Source organism: Poecilia reticulata, chromosome 14 (genome assembly GCF_904066995.2).
Source record: "Poecilia reticulata chromosome 14, P_reticulata-male-v2, whole genome shotgun sequence".
NCBI classification, from domain to species: domain Eukaryota; kingdom Metazoa; phylum Chordata; class Actinopteri; order Cyprinodontiformes; family Poeciliidae; genus Poecilia; species Poecilia reticulata.
In genome coordinates this window covers 9,602,920-9,617,346 of record NC_088843.1, presented here as the reverse complement: position 1 = coordinate 9,617,346, position 14,427 = coordinate 9,602,920, and positions in this window count along the sequence as shown.

Genomic DNA, 14,427 nt, shown 5'->3' with positions numbered 1-14,427 from the left:
AGAAAAATTAAATATATTTGTTATCATGTATTGGTATGTGCCGAGTGTAAAAACAACATTTTAAAACATTTTACACTTAAATCTATGTTCTGTCCTACCAATGCATTACTATAGTATACATTGCACTATGAAAATATATTTTTTAGATACTGATTTTTACTTTTTGTCTTTCTATAAGGTAAGGTTTAACAGTATCACCCAAACTGCAAGCAGATTAATTAAATTTTTGTATTTAAATTTTGTTTACCCCACTTATCCACACCCAACGTGGAGTGTGTATACATGAATTCATGAATTTATAAATTATATTTCTTCTACAGTAGGCAGGATTTTAATATTTTCATCTGCCTAACATAATAACCCATTTATTTTTTTTTGCCAAAGGATGATTTAAGCAAAAAAAAAAAAAAAGAAAAAAAAATTACCATTATTTAAGGAAGGTGGTCATTTGGAACCTGGAAATAAATAATAAAGTGGAAGAGGGGATGTAAGGAAGAAGGATAAAAATGTCTTCTGCTCGGTGTCTTTAAGCTTCAGTTTTAGCCAGAAGTTGTCTAAAGCTATTTTATTATATCATTTACTAGCGCCCTCTGCAGGCTACTTTCAGAATAAATTTCCGAGCACTGATCTAAGGGTCATTATCAACACATTCAATGGCAATATGACAGTTCAATAAGTAATTTCTAATCCTCCCAAAGTCGTTTAGATATTAATAAGTTTATGTTATTATCTTTATATTGTCAAGAATAAAAATTTGCATCAGCGGAGGAAGAGAGGATCAATGAGATTTTCCACAAGACAAATAAAATAAATTAACATCATTAAACATTAAAAAGAAACTGCATAAAACATCTTTCGCCAAAACATTCTTCTAGACATTCTGAAGTTTACCAGAAAGTCAAGAGTTTCTTTTTAAAGTGTAAATATCCAGCATTTCCTCCATAATATTCTTTTTTATCCAGTTAGGCTCCCAGCTTCTTCATCTTTTTATGCACTTCATTGAAGTTATTGTAAAAAAAAAAAAAAAAAAAAAAAATTATATATATATATATATATATATATACACACTTGTAGACAAATAACCAAATCCAAATCTTGTGTTTTCTCTTTTTTTCCATTTTCAGACTTTGGTGTTCTCATGGATCCATTGACTGAAATGCCTTTATAAATATGCTCACTTTTTGAGCTCAGACGTTTGGTAAGACATTTTGTGATCTAACTAAAATGGACAAATTCATGTTACAATATGCTGCTAAGATCAGTTTAAACTACATGTACAGTTAAGCCCAGCATTATTTATCTTATTGGAATGTGGAGGTTTGAAGTAAACTTTTAACATGTTTTTTTTTTCTGACTCAAATAAAATTGATATTTCGGAGTAAACCAGCCTGAGTCCAGACTGGTGATGAAGATTAGGGTGACGGCAAGGAGACGAACAGAAGATAAAATACCAGTGGATGCATGCAAAAACCTGGGCAGCAACTGCATGAAAGATTTTATTCCTATAATGCCATAAAAAAATTCTGACCAATTAGAAGGATATAAATTGTGGTCAACATGATATTTGTATTAAAAAGGAAATAAAAACTGTTATTCATTTTAGAGTTTCTCTATTTGTTGAAATTATAATTATTTTAAAATAAAGGTAGAATAAAAGAAAAAAGATCCCACTGAAGATATACTGTATATTCAGTGTATTAGGAAATACATAATTCATATTTTTGATTGAGTAAAATGCATCCTGTGCTGCCACAGAACCGGAAAATAGATTTTTGTTGCATATTTGCCAGTTGATAATTTAAAGCCAATATTGTAACTATTTCAAACATAACCGGCCTGTAACAATCTGAATAATGCATTAGTCTAACACACACACAGATCAGGAGGATTGATGACAGGCATGTCTTACAGGTTATTAAATGATGTGTTTATTTCTGTTTTCCTGTGTATGCATGAGCCCAAGGGCTAAATGTGCATGTTTATTACCAGTCCTGCTATAACCTCTTGAAGCACAGAAAAAAATGGCATAGGCATTAAAAACATAAAAGGGAAAAAGGGCAGTAATGAATTTAGAGGAAAATGGACATTAATGGTATTAGCATTACTCATGTTCCATATAACAAATTATTGGAAATTTGACAAGCACACCAAATTATCTCCTCATGCCTGACGGGAGTGTGGTGAAGTCCTCTCTACCTGCTGAGGAAAGACAATTTCTGCTCATTTTACTATTTTTAACAATAGAACCAACCCATTAAGACAAATTAATGTCATTATCAAGTCTCTATGAAAATGACAAATACCACGGTTTCGAGCAGCTTTAGAGGCTATTGACAATAATGAAATTCGCTGTACAGGTACTGAAAAGAAACACTCCAAGTAATTATTTTCTAGTAGCTTGTTTGTCTGCCATCCGTTCATTTGCTTTCAGCTCAATTATCTGACTCTGTGAGCATGTGGAGGCGCATAGTGCTCTGCGGCCCACAGAGCGAGGGCCCTAATTGGGCAATTACCGTTCTGTTTCGGGGCTTTTAGCTCCAGTAGAGAGTGGAGGGAGACCGCGATGCGTAAAACCATGAGGACCTTACATGCACAAAAAAAAAAGACACACACACACATACACTTTTTAAACAAAAAAAAAGAGAGAAAAACAAAACCCAATGCTCTGTATACACACAACATGGACCTCTACGACGCCGTTTAGTGCAACAAACAGTGAAAACAGAAAAAAGCCACGGTTGGAGCTGCGGGCCAAAATGCAGTCCTTTCAGTGACACGTAATGCAGATGCAGCTCTGAATTATGCCTGCTGTAACTTTCTAAACATGTTAATGCCACGGCATGCAGAACCATCTCATGGCTCATGGGCATATACATTCCTGCAGATTTAACTTTTAAAACATTTAACAATCTACTATACAGATAGATAGAAACATCTTGTATTACATTTTTGGGGGTACTATGACAAAAAATGTAAATAAAAAAATAAATAAAAATTATATATATATATATATATATATATATACACACACTATTGTGCACAGAAAGGTAGCAAGCATTTTACTTGCACACACGCACCCACGCACACACACACACACACACACACACACACACACACACACACACACACACACACACACACTAAGACATGCTACTCTGTGTATTTTGGTAATGGAACCGAAACGCACAGAATTGCGCAACACCTTGTTAAAACAATAATCACAGATTATTATTGTTGAGGGATCATTAATTTTTTACACGTTTTGTTGATTTTTTTTGTTGTTCTTTAATAAAGTTAAGAATGTTTTGATAAGGAGTCAGAGGAGGACGTGCTGGTCTCAACGCCCTGACGCCGTTCAGTTTGTCACCTCATGCTGAGATCCAGAGGTGTGACCAAGTCACTGTGTTGCAAGTCTCAAGTAAGTCTCAAGTCTCTGTCCTCAAGTCAAATCAAGTCTCAAGTCAAGACAGGCAAAAGTCGAGTTAAGTCTCAAGTCAGGAACCTTTAATTTCAAGTCATTTCGAGTCGTTTTTATTTTATTTTTTTTTATAGAATTTGCAATTATACATAAAATTCAAATAATGGACCATTTGTTCTTTTTAAAATCTGTATTTATCTCAAATGATAGAACATGTGCAGCTGAACACAAAGTATAAAAAACATTTTTAAATTGGATCTCTTTATTGCGCAGTTCTGTTAAACTTGATATTCAATAAAAAAAAGTTTTCAAAAAATGTAATAAGTATATATGAAGTTATCACAAGTAAACTCAGGAAGGTCTGGTGCATTTATTTTTCTGCTTTTATTTCCAAGTATGTTAGTTTCAGTCCTCCGTAAATACGGGCCAGATATTCTAAACACAAAATTTATTTGGGACAGTCACTGTATTTGGTCTGTTTTAACAAATAAACCACATGAAAAAAATCAAAATCATCACAAATAAAGTGGAGTGGTTTTGAATTTGGATGTGATGGTAAAATAAATATCTGTCAGGCCAAGTGGGTTAAATCTACAGCCAATTTTACATCTCAATATTGATAAAAACATGTTGTGTGAATCAAGCTGGTCAGAATCACTAAACACAAAATAATGAGCTCATTATTTTGTGTCTTACTCAGTTAACTATCCCACTTAGTGTTATATTCAGGGTCAGTAAGATTGCAATTTTTATTTTTAAGTCAAAAACAGTTGACTTAATGCACTGACTGCAGTAAACAATATAATTTCCCAACGTAGATGTCTTCAAATACACCAATCATCCTTAGATGATACTGGACCGGCTCATCATCATGATGGGACAGAGAGACTCTGTTCCCTGAGTTCAGGTCCAGAATCTGCTTTCTGTTCCGGAGCCCCGCTCACTATCCACCGGCTTCCTGAGCTAATAACACGGTGCACATTATTTGTGGAGGCATTTGAAGGACCGGATTTAAGGTAAATCATCACCAATTTAACCCGGAGTACACATGCTAACACGAAGTTAGCTAAAGTCAACTATCTTACAGCAAAAGAAAAGCGCCACCTACCATCTTTGTGAAGCTTCAAATGCCGGACAAAGTTGGACGTCGTGGCATCTCCATCCGGTATTCTCTTCTTGCATAAGAAGAAGATATTCTCTTCTTGCATAAAAACAAAAACTTGCATAAAATCCGATATTCTCTTCTTGCATAAAATCCGATATTCTCTTCCGATATTCTCTTCTTGCATAAGAAGAAGATATTCTCTTCTTGCATAAAAACAAAAACTTGCATAAAATCCGATATTCTCTTCTTGCATAAAAAGAAGATATTCTCTTCTTGCATAAAAAGAAGATATTCTCTTCTTGCATAAAAAGAAGATATTCTCTTCTTGCATAAAAACAAAAACTTGCATAAAATCCGATATTCTCTTCTTGCATAAAAAGAAGATATTCTCTTCTTGCATAAAAACAAAAACTTGCATAAAATCCGATATTCTCTTCTTGCATAAGAAGAGAATATTCTCTTCCGATATTCTCTTCTTGCATAAAAACAAGTTGCAGTTCGTTTTTTATTCGAAAGTTCATAACCTACGTAGCCAAAAGAAATTACTCGCGGAAGCATATTCGGAGCTCTGCAGCGTCGCCGCGTTTTTTTAAATGTCCAAATCCTGTTAATTTGATTGGTTGAGCTGCAGCTACGCACACATACATACATAAGGAGAGAGGAAAAACAGAGGGACGGTCTGCGCATATTGATACGGAATGAGTGAAATTAATTAATGACGCCACTTTATAAATAATGTGTTTTAAATTTTAAGACTTTGAGTAAAAAATATCAAGTCTTTTCAAGTAAACAGCTTCAAGTCGAGTCAAGTCCCAAGTCAATGGCATGAAAGTCAAAGTCAAGTCCGAGTCTTTGAGCATTTTTTCCAAGTCAAGTCTCAAGTCGTGATTTTAACGACTCGAGTTTGACTCGAGTCCAAGTCATGTGACTCGAGTCCAAGTCATGTGACTCGAGTCCAAGTCATGTGACTCGAGTCCAAGTCATGTGACTCGAGTCCCCACCTCTACTGAGATCGACTCAAAACCCTCAGCGATTGACGTGTTGGAACCCTCCTCTATAGCACGAACAGCTCAGAAACAATATGAAATGGGGAAAAAAAGTTATTTAATAAATGTTTAAGTCGTGTTTTAGATTGTTCTTGAAAAACGAATCAATTCACGGCTAATTAATGGGTGAACTCGCGGCTGCAGTGAACCCACTGATTTTTTGCAGCACACAGCCGCTCCTCTCTCTTGCAGGTACAGCGTACCCCCTCTAAATCTTTTCACTTTCATTGTAATTTTTTTTTTGTAATTTAGTAATTTATTTCAGACAATCCTTTCACCGGCTGTGTAGAACAAACACAAAGTACATAATAAATTTCTTGAAGACATCACATCGGTCATTATGAGTCTGAAAAGGAGTATGAAGAAGTATAACTTATATAATCATACCCCTTTTCCAGCTGTAATTTATCACATTGTTTTCAGTTTCTTGTAGCTGAGTTTCATAGTTTGCAGACGTAGCATAACAGTGACACCAAGCACCACCTGAAAGTGTTTTGCATCATCTGAAAGACAACGTTTCCCATCAGCAATGTTTTGTCTACAATGAGTAAAATAGGTATTTAGCAAATCAATTAAATTAAATACACAAAATGTCTGCAACAACCTAAGAAATCCGCATACACAAAATTATTTAAACAAGTTAGTCACAAATGAAGTTATTCGTAAATAATGGAGTAACAGAGAAAATGTATGAAGCTTATAATTTCCAAAATGTTTTAAATTCTTGGTGGAAAAGCTTTACTAAGTAATGAAAACTTAGATGTGATTCTCAGGTGTAATTTCAGGTGTAGTTCTGTGTGTTCCTCCAACGATCTTCAGATTTTGAAATGGATACAAGTCAGGCAGTAGACTGGGCCATTTTAGCAGCTTGTCTTTCTTTATCTGAAATTACAGCACATAAATTTACAGCCCTTCACTTTTTACACATTTTGTTGTGTTACAGCCTATAAATCTGAAAAGTGTGGTTTGCACGTGATGTGCACTTGCATCCAGCCTTTTTGTTCTGATACATTAAATAATATAAATCACCATCATGTATAACCTAGAACAGAGGAAAATGTGGGCCACAGTTAATCTGAGCATAAACACGTGTGGTAATTAAAACATAGATTTTTATGCTGCAAAGCATAGCTGTGTGATAAAATGGCTGAAGTTCATACCTATGGACCTTATCAAGAATCTGTGGCCATAACCAAAAGACAGGAAAAAATAATAATCATCTGCAAACGTGATTTCTACTCCGAGTTAAGAAAAGTGCTCAAAACTTCAATTTTCAGTTTAAATTGTATGTTTTAATTGAAGTTTTTCTTTATTTAGTTTCTCCTTCAGAGCCATGCTTCACTTTTTCACATTTTTGTTTAGCGAGGGCTCAAATATCGACTGGGAACAACTAAGAACTTTGGGCACCCTCTGTGCTGAATTACACTCTCGTAAGGTTGTTTTAATCCTTTCCACTGTTTTTGCTTACAGCTAATTGGTGGGTGGATGCTTCCTGTCAATCAGACAGGTGCAACAGCCTGTTAAACACTGTAGACACTTTGCCAACTGCAGACTCATTTGCATATTTAGTTAGAGGCATATTTTTTTTTAGCAATGCAAATTACCAGCTATTGTGATCATTTGCTTTAACCATACATTTAAATTGTTTTAACCCAAATGAGATTTTAATGCATAAATGTTAATAAGGTAACAAAATATTATCTGTGGACAATGAGAAATATAAAAACACAAAACAGTGGTTTTCCTTCAGCACAGCACATCCAGCTCAGCTGTGATTGGTGCAAGAAGATTTGTTGGAACTTTTTTCAATGTAAACTGTCAAACTGTACATTGTAGCATGTTATTTCATTTTATCTTATAGATTTGTTTGCATTCTGCCTTCTCATTTTTATGTGTATAGTCCTTGAGTGTAGTGATTCCTGCTTATCCTGCCAGTCTTTGTGTTTAAGTTTGGTTTCCATGCTTTTCTCTGCCAAGCCTCCTGACTGCAGTCAGTGTTTATTCAACACACCTGGTCCCTGCTCCACCTGCACTCTCCTCTTCTTAAGCTCCATTCTTCCTTTGCCTCCTTGCCAGATTATCCACAACATTTTTGCAAATAGTTTTCCATCATTTCTCTCTTGCTTCTTGTGTTTGACCCCCTCATGTTTTTGGATTTACCACGTTTTTGATTCTCATTGTTCATATTATGATCTTTGTACTATTGACCCATGCCTGGATTTCGGATTACCAATTCCAGCCATTTCCTCGTTGATGAGCACTTACCTCTCTGTCTCCCTGTGTATGATTACTGACCAGGTGTTTGGATTGGCGTTTGTGGAGAGGATTACTGTGTCTATGGAGAGCTCTCCTTGGTTCAACACACCTGGGTCAAATGATTGCTCGTTGGCAGACCTCTGTAGGAGGTTGAAACTGACACAAGAGTTAGAACTGGGCTCTTTAGGAGATCCAGCACCGTTTGCAACCTTTAATTCTGAACCAGTGTCTTGAAACAAACTTTATTTCAACAAAACAATTTGTGTCGTGGCTGAATTTTCAGGTGCCCTCTGTGGTGCATTACACAGGTTTATTTCTGTGTATTTTTAATTTTAATTTCCTACAATTGACATTTTTGAGAAACCATTTATTTAATAGCTATGCACCATGTTATATTATTGCACATTGCTAGATTAGCATTGTGCAAAACAAAGACCAAATTTCAGACTTGCAACCTCTGAAAGTTGGCTTGTCACCCTCCCTCCTCCTCCTCCTCCTCCTCCTCCCCTCTAATTTTCATCCTCTCCCAGCGCTGCAGTCTCTCCTGCTCGCTTTAGCATTCTGTCACGCGCTTCCTGGATCATGTAGCTCGTGTTAATTAAACCCTCTTTCAGATCATTTTCTTGCTCAAGTGGCCTCGGTGCTGCACCCATTAGGCAAAAAGCTCTGTTATCTGAATTTCCAAATGTAGCTCAACATTTATTAAAGTGAAATTCACCCAGTAATTGCCCGCCTCAGTATGCCCCATGTCTCCCTCTTACCTCCAGGGCCACCTGCTCAGAGACACCTCCAACTATTTACCGGCATGACGCAGAGGTAATTAGACCCCTGTGACCCTGTCCACTGAGAGCTCGGTAATTGCGTTAATAAAAAAATTAACAGCAGCAGCATGAGGATCATTATGTAAAAATACCCAGTAATGAAGCATTAGCCTTGATTTTATTTGGATTAAAAACAGCTATTGGTATTTAAAGGTGACAGTGTCTGCTTGAGTAGAAAAAGTTGCTGCTTTTTAAAAATTTTAATCAATTCCTCTGTAAGAAAAAGCAAATGGCCTGAGAATGAATGTCAATTTATGTTCATGCAATTCTTTAAATATCTGCGTATCTGTGTTCTTTTTTAAATAGCACTGTACAGGCTTTAACTGGTGCAATTTATTAACCTGCACATTTCATTTTTCAGTATCAATAAGATGTACTGTTAGGTACATGGCATGTGGCTCCACAATTATGTAAAAATATATTTACCTCTTTACACATTTGTTGTTGTTTTTTTTTAATCAAACTTAAATGTTTCAGATGATTAAATTAATTTTAGTGTACACAATGTATAATCAAAAGCTGTTTCCAAATGTTTTCATTTAAAATGGGGAGCATTTCTACTCAAACACACTGTGAAAATGTATTTGTCTCCCTTCTAAAATCCTAAATTGTGATGAGCAAAATATTTTGGATCAGATCTGATTACTCTTGGACCTGGAGAATCAGGAAATCATATATAATCTAGTTACTGAAGCAGGCTAAAAGGCTTTTAAAATAGCCAAACTCAGTCACGCTATCTGAAGAAATTACATGACAGATTAAATAAAGTCTTTGACATCGATTAACCTGTAAGGGTTTACAAAATCATATGATTGCAGGATGCCAGCTCACCACAGTTAGAGCTAATATCCACGAATCCAGAAAAGATGAAGCAGTGTTGAATCTTCCCAAGTGTGATCAACGACTCATCTAGAATATCTACAGATCTGGAGACTTCACTTGGTTCAATTAAGGTCAGGGTTCCTGGTTCAATAAAACCACTGCAAAGAAAAAGGGCAAAACTGTCTAACATTTGCCTAAAAGCTCTAGATAAAATATATTAAAAACAAACCCTGGACCAACAAGATAAAAACAGAATATTGCATTTGTAATACAGTCGTTAAACTGTCTATTCCTACGAGATACTGTTTCGCAGATACACCTGTCTGATCAGCTACATTTAGCTTTGTGTCTTCAAAGAAGTGCAGGGAAGACTTTTAAATTGTAGAAGAAAAGTTTTGTCAGTGCCACATTAAGCCTGTTACACGTTTCCAGCATAATTGCATATATAGTGACATCATATGGACAAATGGTGCAACTGCAGTCAGCTGCATCTTCTGCAAATCTGTTGATAATAAGCATAGGATTGAGCTGGTTCCTCTGTGAGTTAGGGTGAACAAACTGACAGTGAAAGAAATCTCTACTTACAATTTGTACCTTCTTTGACATCAGCTTTGACCAGACTAAGCTCCTGGTTAAATCCTGTTGTCTCCATGACCATCTAATCTCTCTGCAGGGTTCATGATCGATTTAGAAATGAGAACACATACATTTTCAAGGTTAAAGAGGGTATTCTGGTATATAGTAACTTTAGAGCTGCATGGCTTTTCTCCGGCGTCCTGGTGTGCTGGAAATAATTGGACAAATCAAGTCAAGAATCACAATCTTAGATGTTTTTTTGTTTTTTTTGACCACGATGCCCGTAAAATACTAAAGTGAAAGTCTTTAGAAAGAAAAGAAAAGCATCAGATTTAGGTTACAATTTTAGTTTCTGTGCATAAGAAAAATCAAAATTTCAACTTTTCAAGACTTATCTTGCTTGGAAGACAGCAATATCTTTGGTCGATGTGATCATTTATATATCAGAGGAAGATCTTCTGAGCTAATTTTTAAAATTAAAGCAAAAGCAGCAACAATTAGTTTCTCATTTGGACCATAAGTAAGTAAAGTTTATTTATGAAGCCCTTTTCACCGACACAAAGTCACAAAACGCTGTAAAACAAACATCTAAAACACATATAAGAAGCAGAATAAAGTCAGGCTTTTATTCTGGGAAAACAAGGCTTTTATGTCCTGTTTTCCCAGACATAAAAGCCTGGGAAAACAAGTTTCTATCTCGTTTTTAAGAACCTCCACAGAGGCAGCAAAACAAAGCTGCAGGAGTAAACTGCTGCAGAGTCTTAGAGTTGCAGTTGTTACGTTGCAGACGTCCTTCTTTATGTGCATCTTTGTCCTCTGTTCAGTTTCTTTGATCAAAGAGTTGAACGGGGGCCTTGGCCGCGGCCTCACTCATTATGATCTGGCCCTGTTTTTATTTACAGCATCGTGGTGGGATGACCTCACAGTATTCATAGCTTCACACCTCACCCCCCTATTCACTGTCAGCAAATAAACACTGCACGTGTTGGGCCCCTAAAAAAAAAAAGTCTTTCCCTGCTGAAAAGATACAGAGGTTTTGTTGGTTTCCTGCAACAAAGTGGGATGCCGCACGAGGAAGCAGAATCCAAACGCTAATTAGGAAATGAGGAACGTGGCCTTGCCTTTCCTGAATGCTCTTTCGGGCATCGTTTTATTTCTGATCAGTCGACCATGCACAATCATCCACCTGCTACCTCCAAATGATGGATGCTTTTTTTGTTCTTCCTTTTTGGGGGTTTTTCCTAAAAGAATTTTAATGGGTTTCCAAACATTTGCACTTTGTACCAACTACCAAAGAAAGTATTGCTAAACTGCAGGAGGCTAGGTTACTCTATTTAACAACCAAGAGGAGGCACATATATATATATATATATATATATTAGCAAAATCTTCAGTTTGTTTTAACTTGAATACAAAAGCCTATTACTGAACAAATTAAAGCACTTTGCTAATTTGGAAATGCACTTTTTTTCATACTCTAGGTCTCAAATGCTAATAATCTTTCTGTTTAACATTTCTAAACCTACAAGTCTTTTACCACGATTTGAAATCTTATCTTGTAATATAAAGATTTATTTGGTGAAGGTTGTGCAATATCTTGCAAAATGTTGCACTTGAGATTTAAATTTTAAGTTTTACAAGTTTGGTCGTTTTAGGAATGTTTCATATTGTGAAATATCTAAGTTAAGCTAACAATAGCCTACCCACTCTAGCTACCAAAGAGGCTTTTTCTTTGAAGGTCAGACCAACAGAAGCGATTGAGTCAAAGGCCTTCCAAAAGACTGTTTCTAAAAGAGGTCTGACAAATAATAGAAAAGCAAATGTTGAGAAATGAGAGCTTGGAAGATTAGAACATTTTATACAGAATGTTAGCATAGTGTTAAAGACAACTCTCAGGGGATAATGTGAGAACAAAGAGCAGCGGAGAGGGTTACTGACTGAGGTCAACCTGTGTCAACCTGAGTTACGTTCAGATGAGTGCACTGAGGCTGACCTGTGGACCAAGTGTAAAGCCAGGATCGGCCTGCTTTAAGAGCTCACTTTCATTTGAAATCCTTGATGTCATGATATCTCCAGTGGGCCATGAGCCTTCAGTTGACAGCCTCTCGGCTTGACGACATTATCATTTTCCCTGTGTCAATGATTTCCCAGTTTGCCTGCATGTGTGAAGTCACACATTGGCGATCTGCTGACAAATTATTCTGTTCGTAAAGTCTGGACAATGAGACAAATTCCAGCTTCAACAAAGTCTGTTTGAGTGCTAATGCTGTCTGTTGAGCCATAGGGGGTCCAAAATGGTTTTATTTCCAATCAAATCTAATTAAAATCTAAAAGATGTTTAAAAATGTTCTCTAGAGAACAGAAACAATCTGGGGACAAATGTTTCTGAAAAACTGTTTAATCAGGCATTTACTTTGGATGGCATTAAATTGGCCTCCAGACTTAAAGTAAAGAGTCTTGTCATATTTTACCATGTCTTGATATTGAATACTAAACTTGATTTTAGGGCTTTCTTCTTTTGTCTCTGGATTATTGCTAAAGTTAGCCTGCACCAAAGTGGAAAAACTAGTCCATACATTTATAAATGTGTTATTTTAATGCTGGAGTATTGTAATTCTTTGCTTACAGAAAAACCAACAAATTCAGTGAAATATTTTCAATTTACCAAAAATACTACGGTAAGCATTCTGCTGAAAAAGAGACTTTGGCTTCTACTCACACTGAATCCAGTGTATTTTTAAATTCTCCTTTTTAAATACAATTATCAGAGATCTGAATATTCCATATGAGTTAAATAATTCAGAAATATGGTATGTGAATACATTGAATTGAACTAAATTAAATAAAAACCGAGTCAGGTTTAAAAAGCAATGCAAAGAAGGTACTGTTTGAAGAAAAAAGGACTGGTAATGTTCAATTATTTTGTTAGATAGCCACCTTGTGGTTAGGTAGAGTACTGCATACTTTATGTGCATTGCATCACTTCTTCACATATCTCCGTTAACAACTCTACATTGTATTTTTATTTTTTCAGACATAAGGATCTTTACATCCTACATTTCCTAATGTTTTACATTTTCTGAAATTAGTAATGTCACCAAAATATGAATAGGGCCATTTTTAGAATATTATTTAGTATTATTTCATGTAAATTAAATAATGAAACTGCTGCTAAGATTGATTGAACAAGCATAGTAACATTCATTATTGCCATTTATGTTAAGGACAATAAATCAGATCTGTTTAGCAAAGAAGTGGGAGTTTGGGTAGATCAGGACATCAGGTAAACATGACAGATTAAGTAAAAAGGCATTTTGTCTTTGCCTCAAAAACTATATGGCAAAGTCAATGATGCAAATACACAATAATATCTGCAGGAATCACAGCAAATTATTTTAAGGTGATGAATAACTTAACCTGTACCAAATTACATTTCTTAATATACATAAATGTACCCTAGAACAAAAAAAAAAATTCAGTTTTAAAATTCTTAACTTGGCGCCTTAAGATACAACTAGTCGATTATGTGAGTAGAGTAAAACTTGCCGTGCCAATCCAAAGAGAGATTCTGAAAAAACTGGCCCCTAATTTTCTCCTCTTCAGATCTAGATTAGGTCTCAGCTCTGCAGAAAGACCTCACCACGCCTCCTGAAATCTTCTCTGATAGCGACGGTCTTCCTTTCTTTTCCAACACTGAACTTCATGGCCTCCACAACTTTGTAGAGACGTTGCCCTTTCTTCCTGCCACCCAGCACACACGATGAGATTCCTCAGCGCACGCAGTCACACAGGCTTTTAGACACTCATTAGCCCCTGCTAATACAATAAGTGTCACCTTCCATTTCATGGTGCTGTGTTTGATATCAAGATTGGAAACTAACCAAGTCTGCTCAAGATGGGCATCATGCCCCCCTCATGCACTGTATTGTCTTTCAGGCACAATGTTGAATTGTATTCTCCTTGACTAAATCTTTTTTTTAATTTCAACATATTCTCTCATACATGCAAATGCACAAACAGATTTCTTACAAAAAACGGATCACCTCTGGTGTACACGTCCTTAGAAAAGGCAGGAGTGGCGTGCATTTTGTTAATTTTGACCATAATTTCAGGCAGAGTCGTTTTAAACTCTACCCTAACCCCCAACCTGCTGTCTTGCAACTGATGATCACATGCGGCATTGTTGGAAACTCCTAATTAAGACCCTTAATTCTCCATGGCGTCGCCTGACTGTGGCTGTGAGCTCACGTGAAGGCCTGCTTGAAACAGCATGAGGGAAGACACTTACATCAACAATGCAGTGTTGTTGTTTTTTTCTCTCTGTAGTTTAATAGAAAAAAAAATAACAAATCATACTAAGCTAATATTTAGAGATGCACCAAT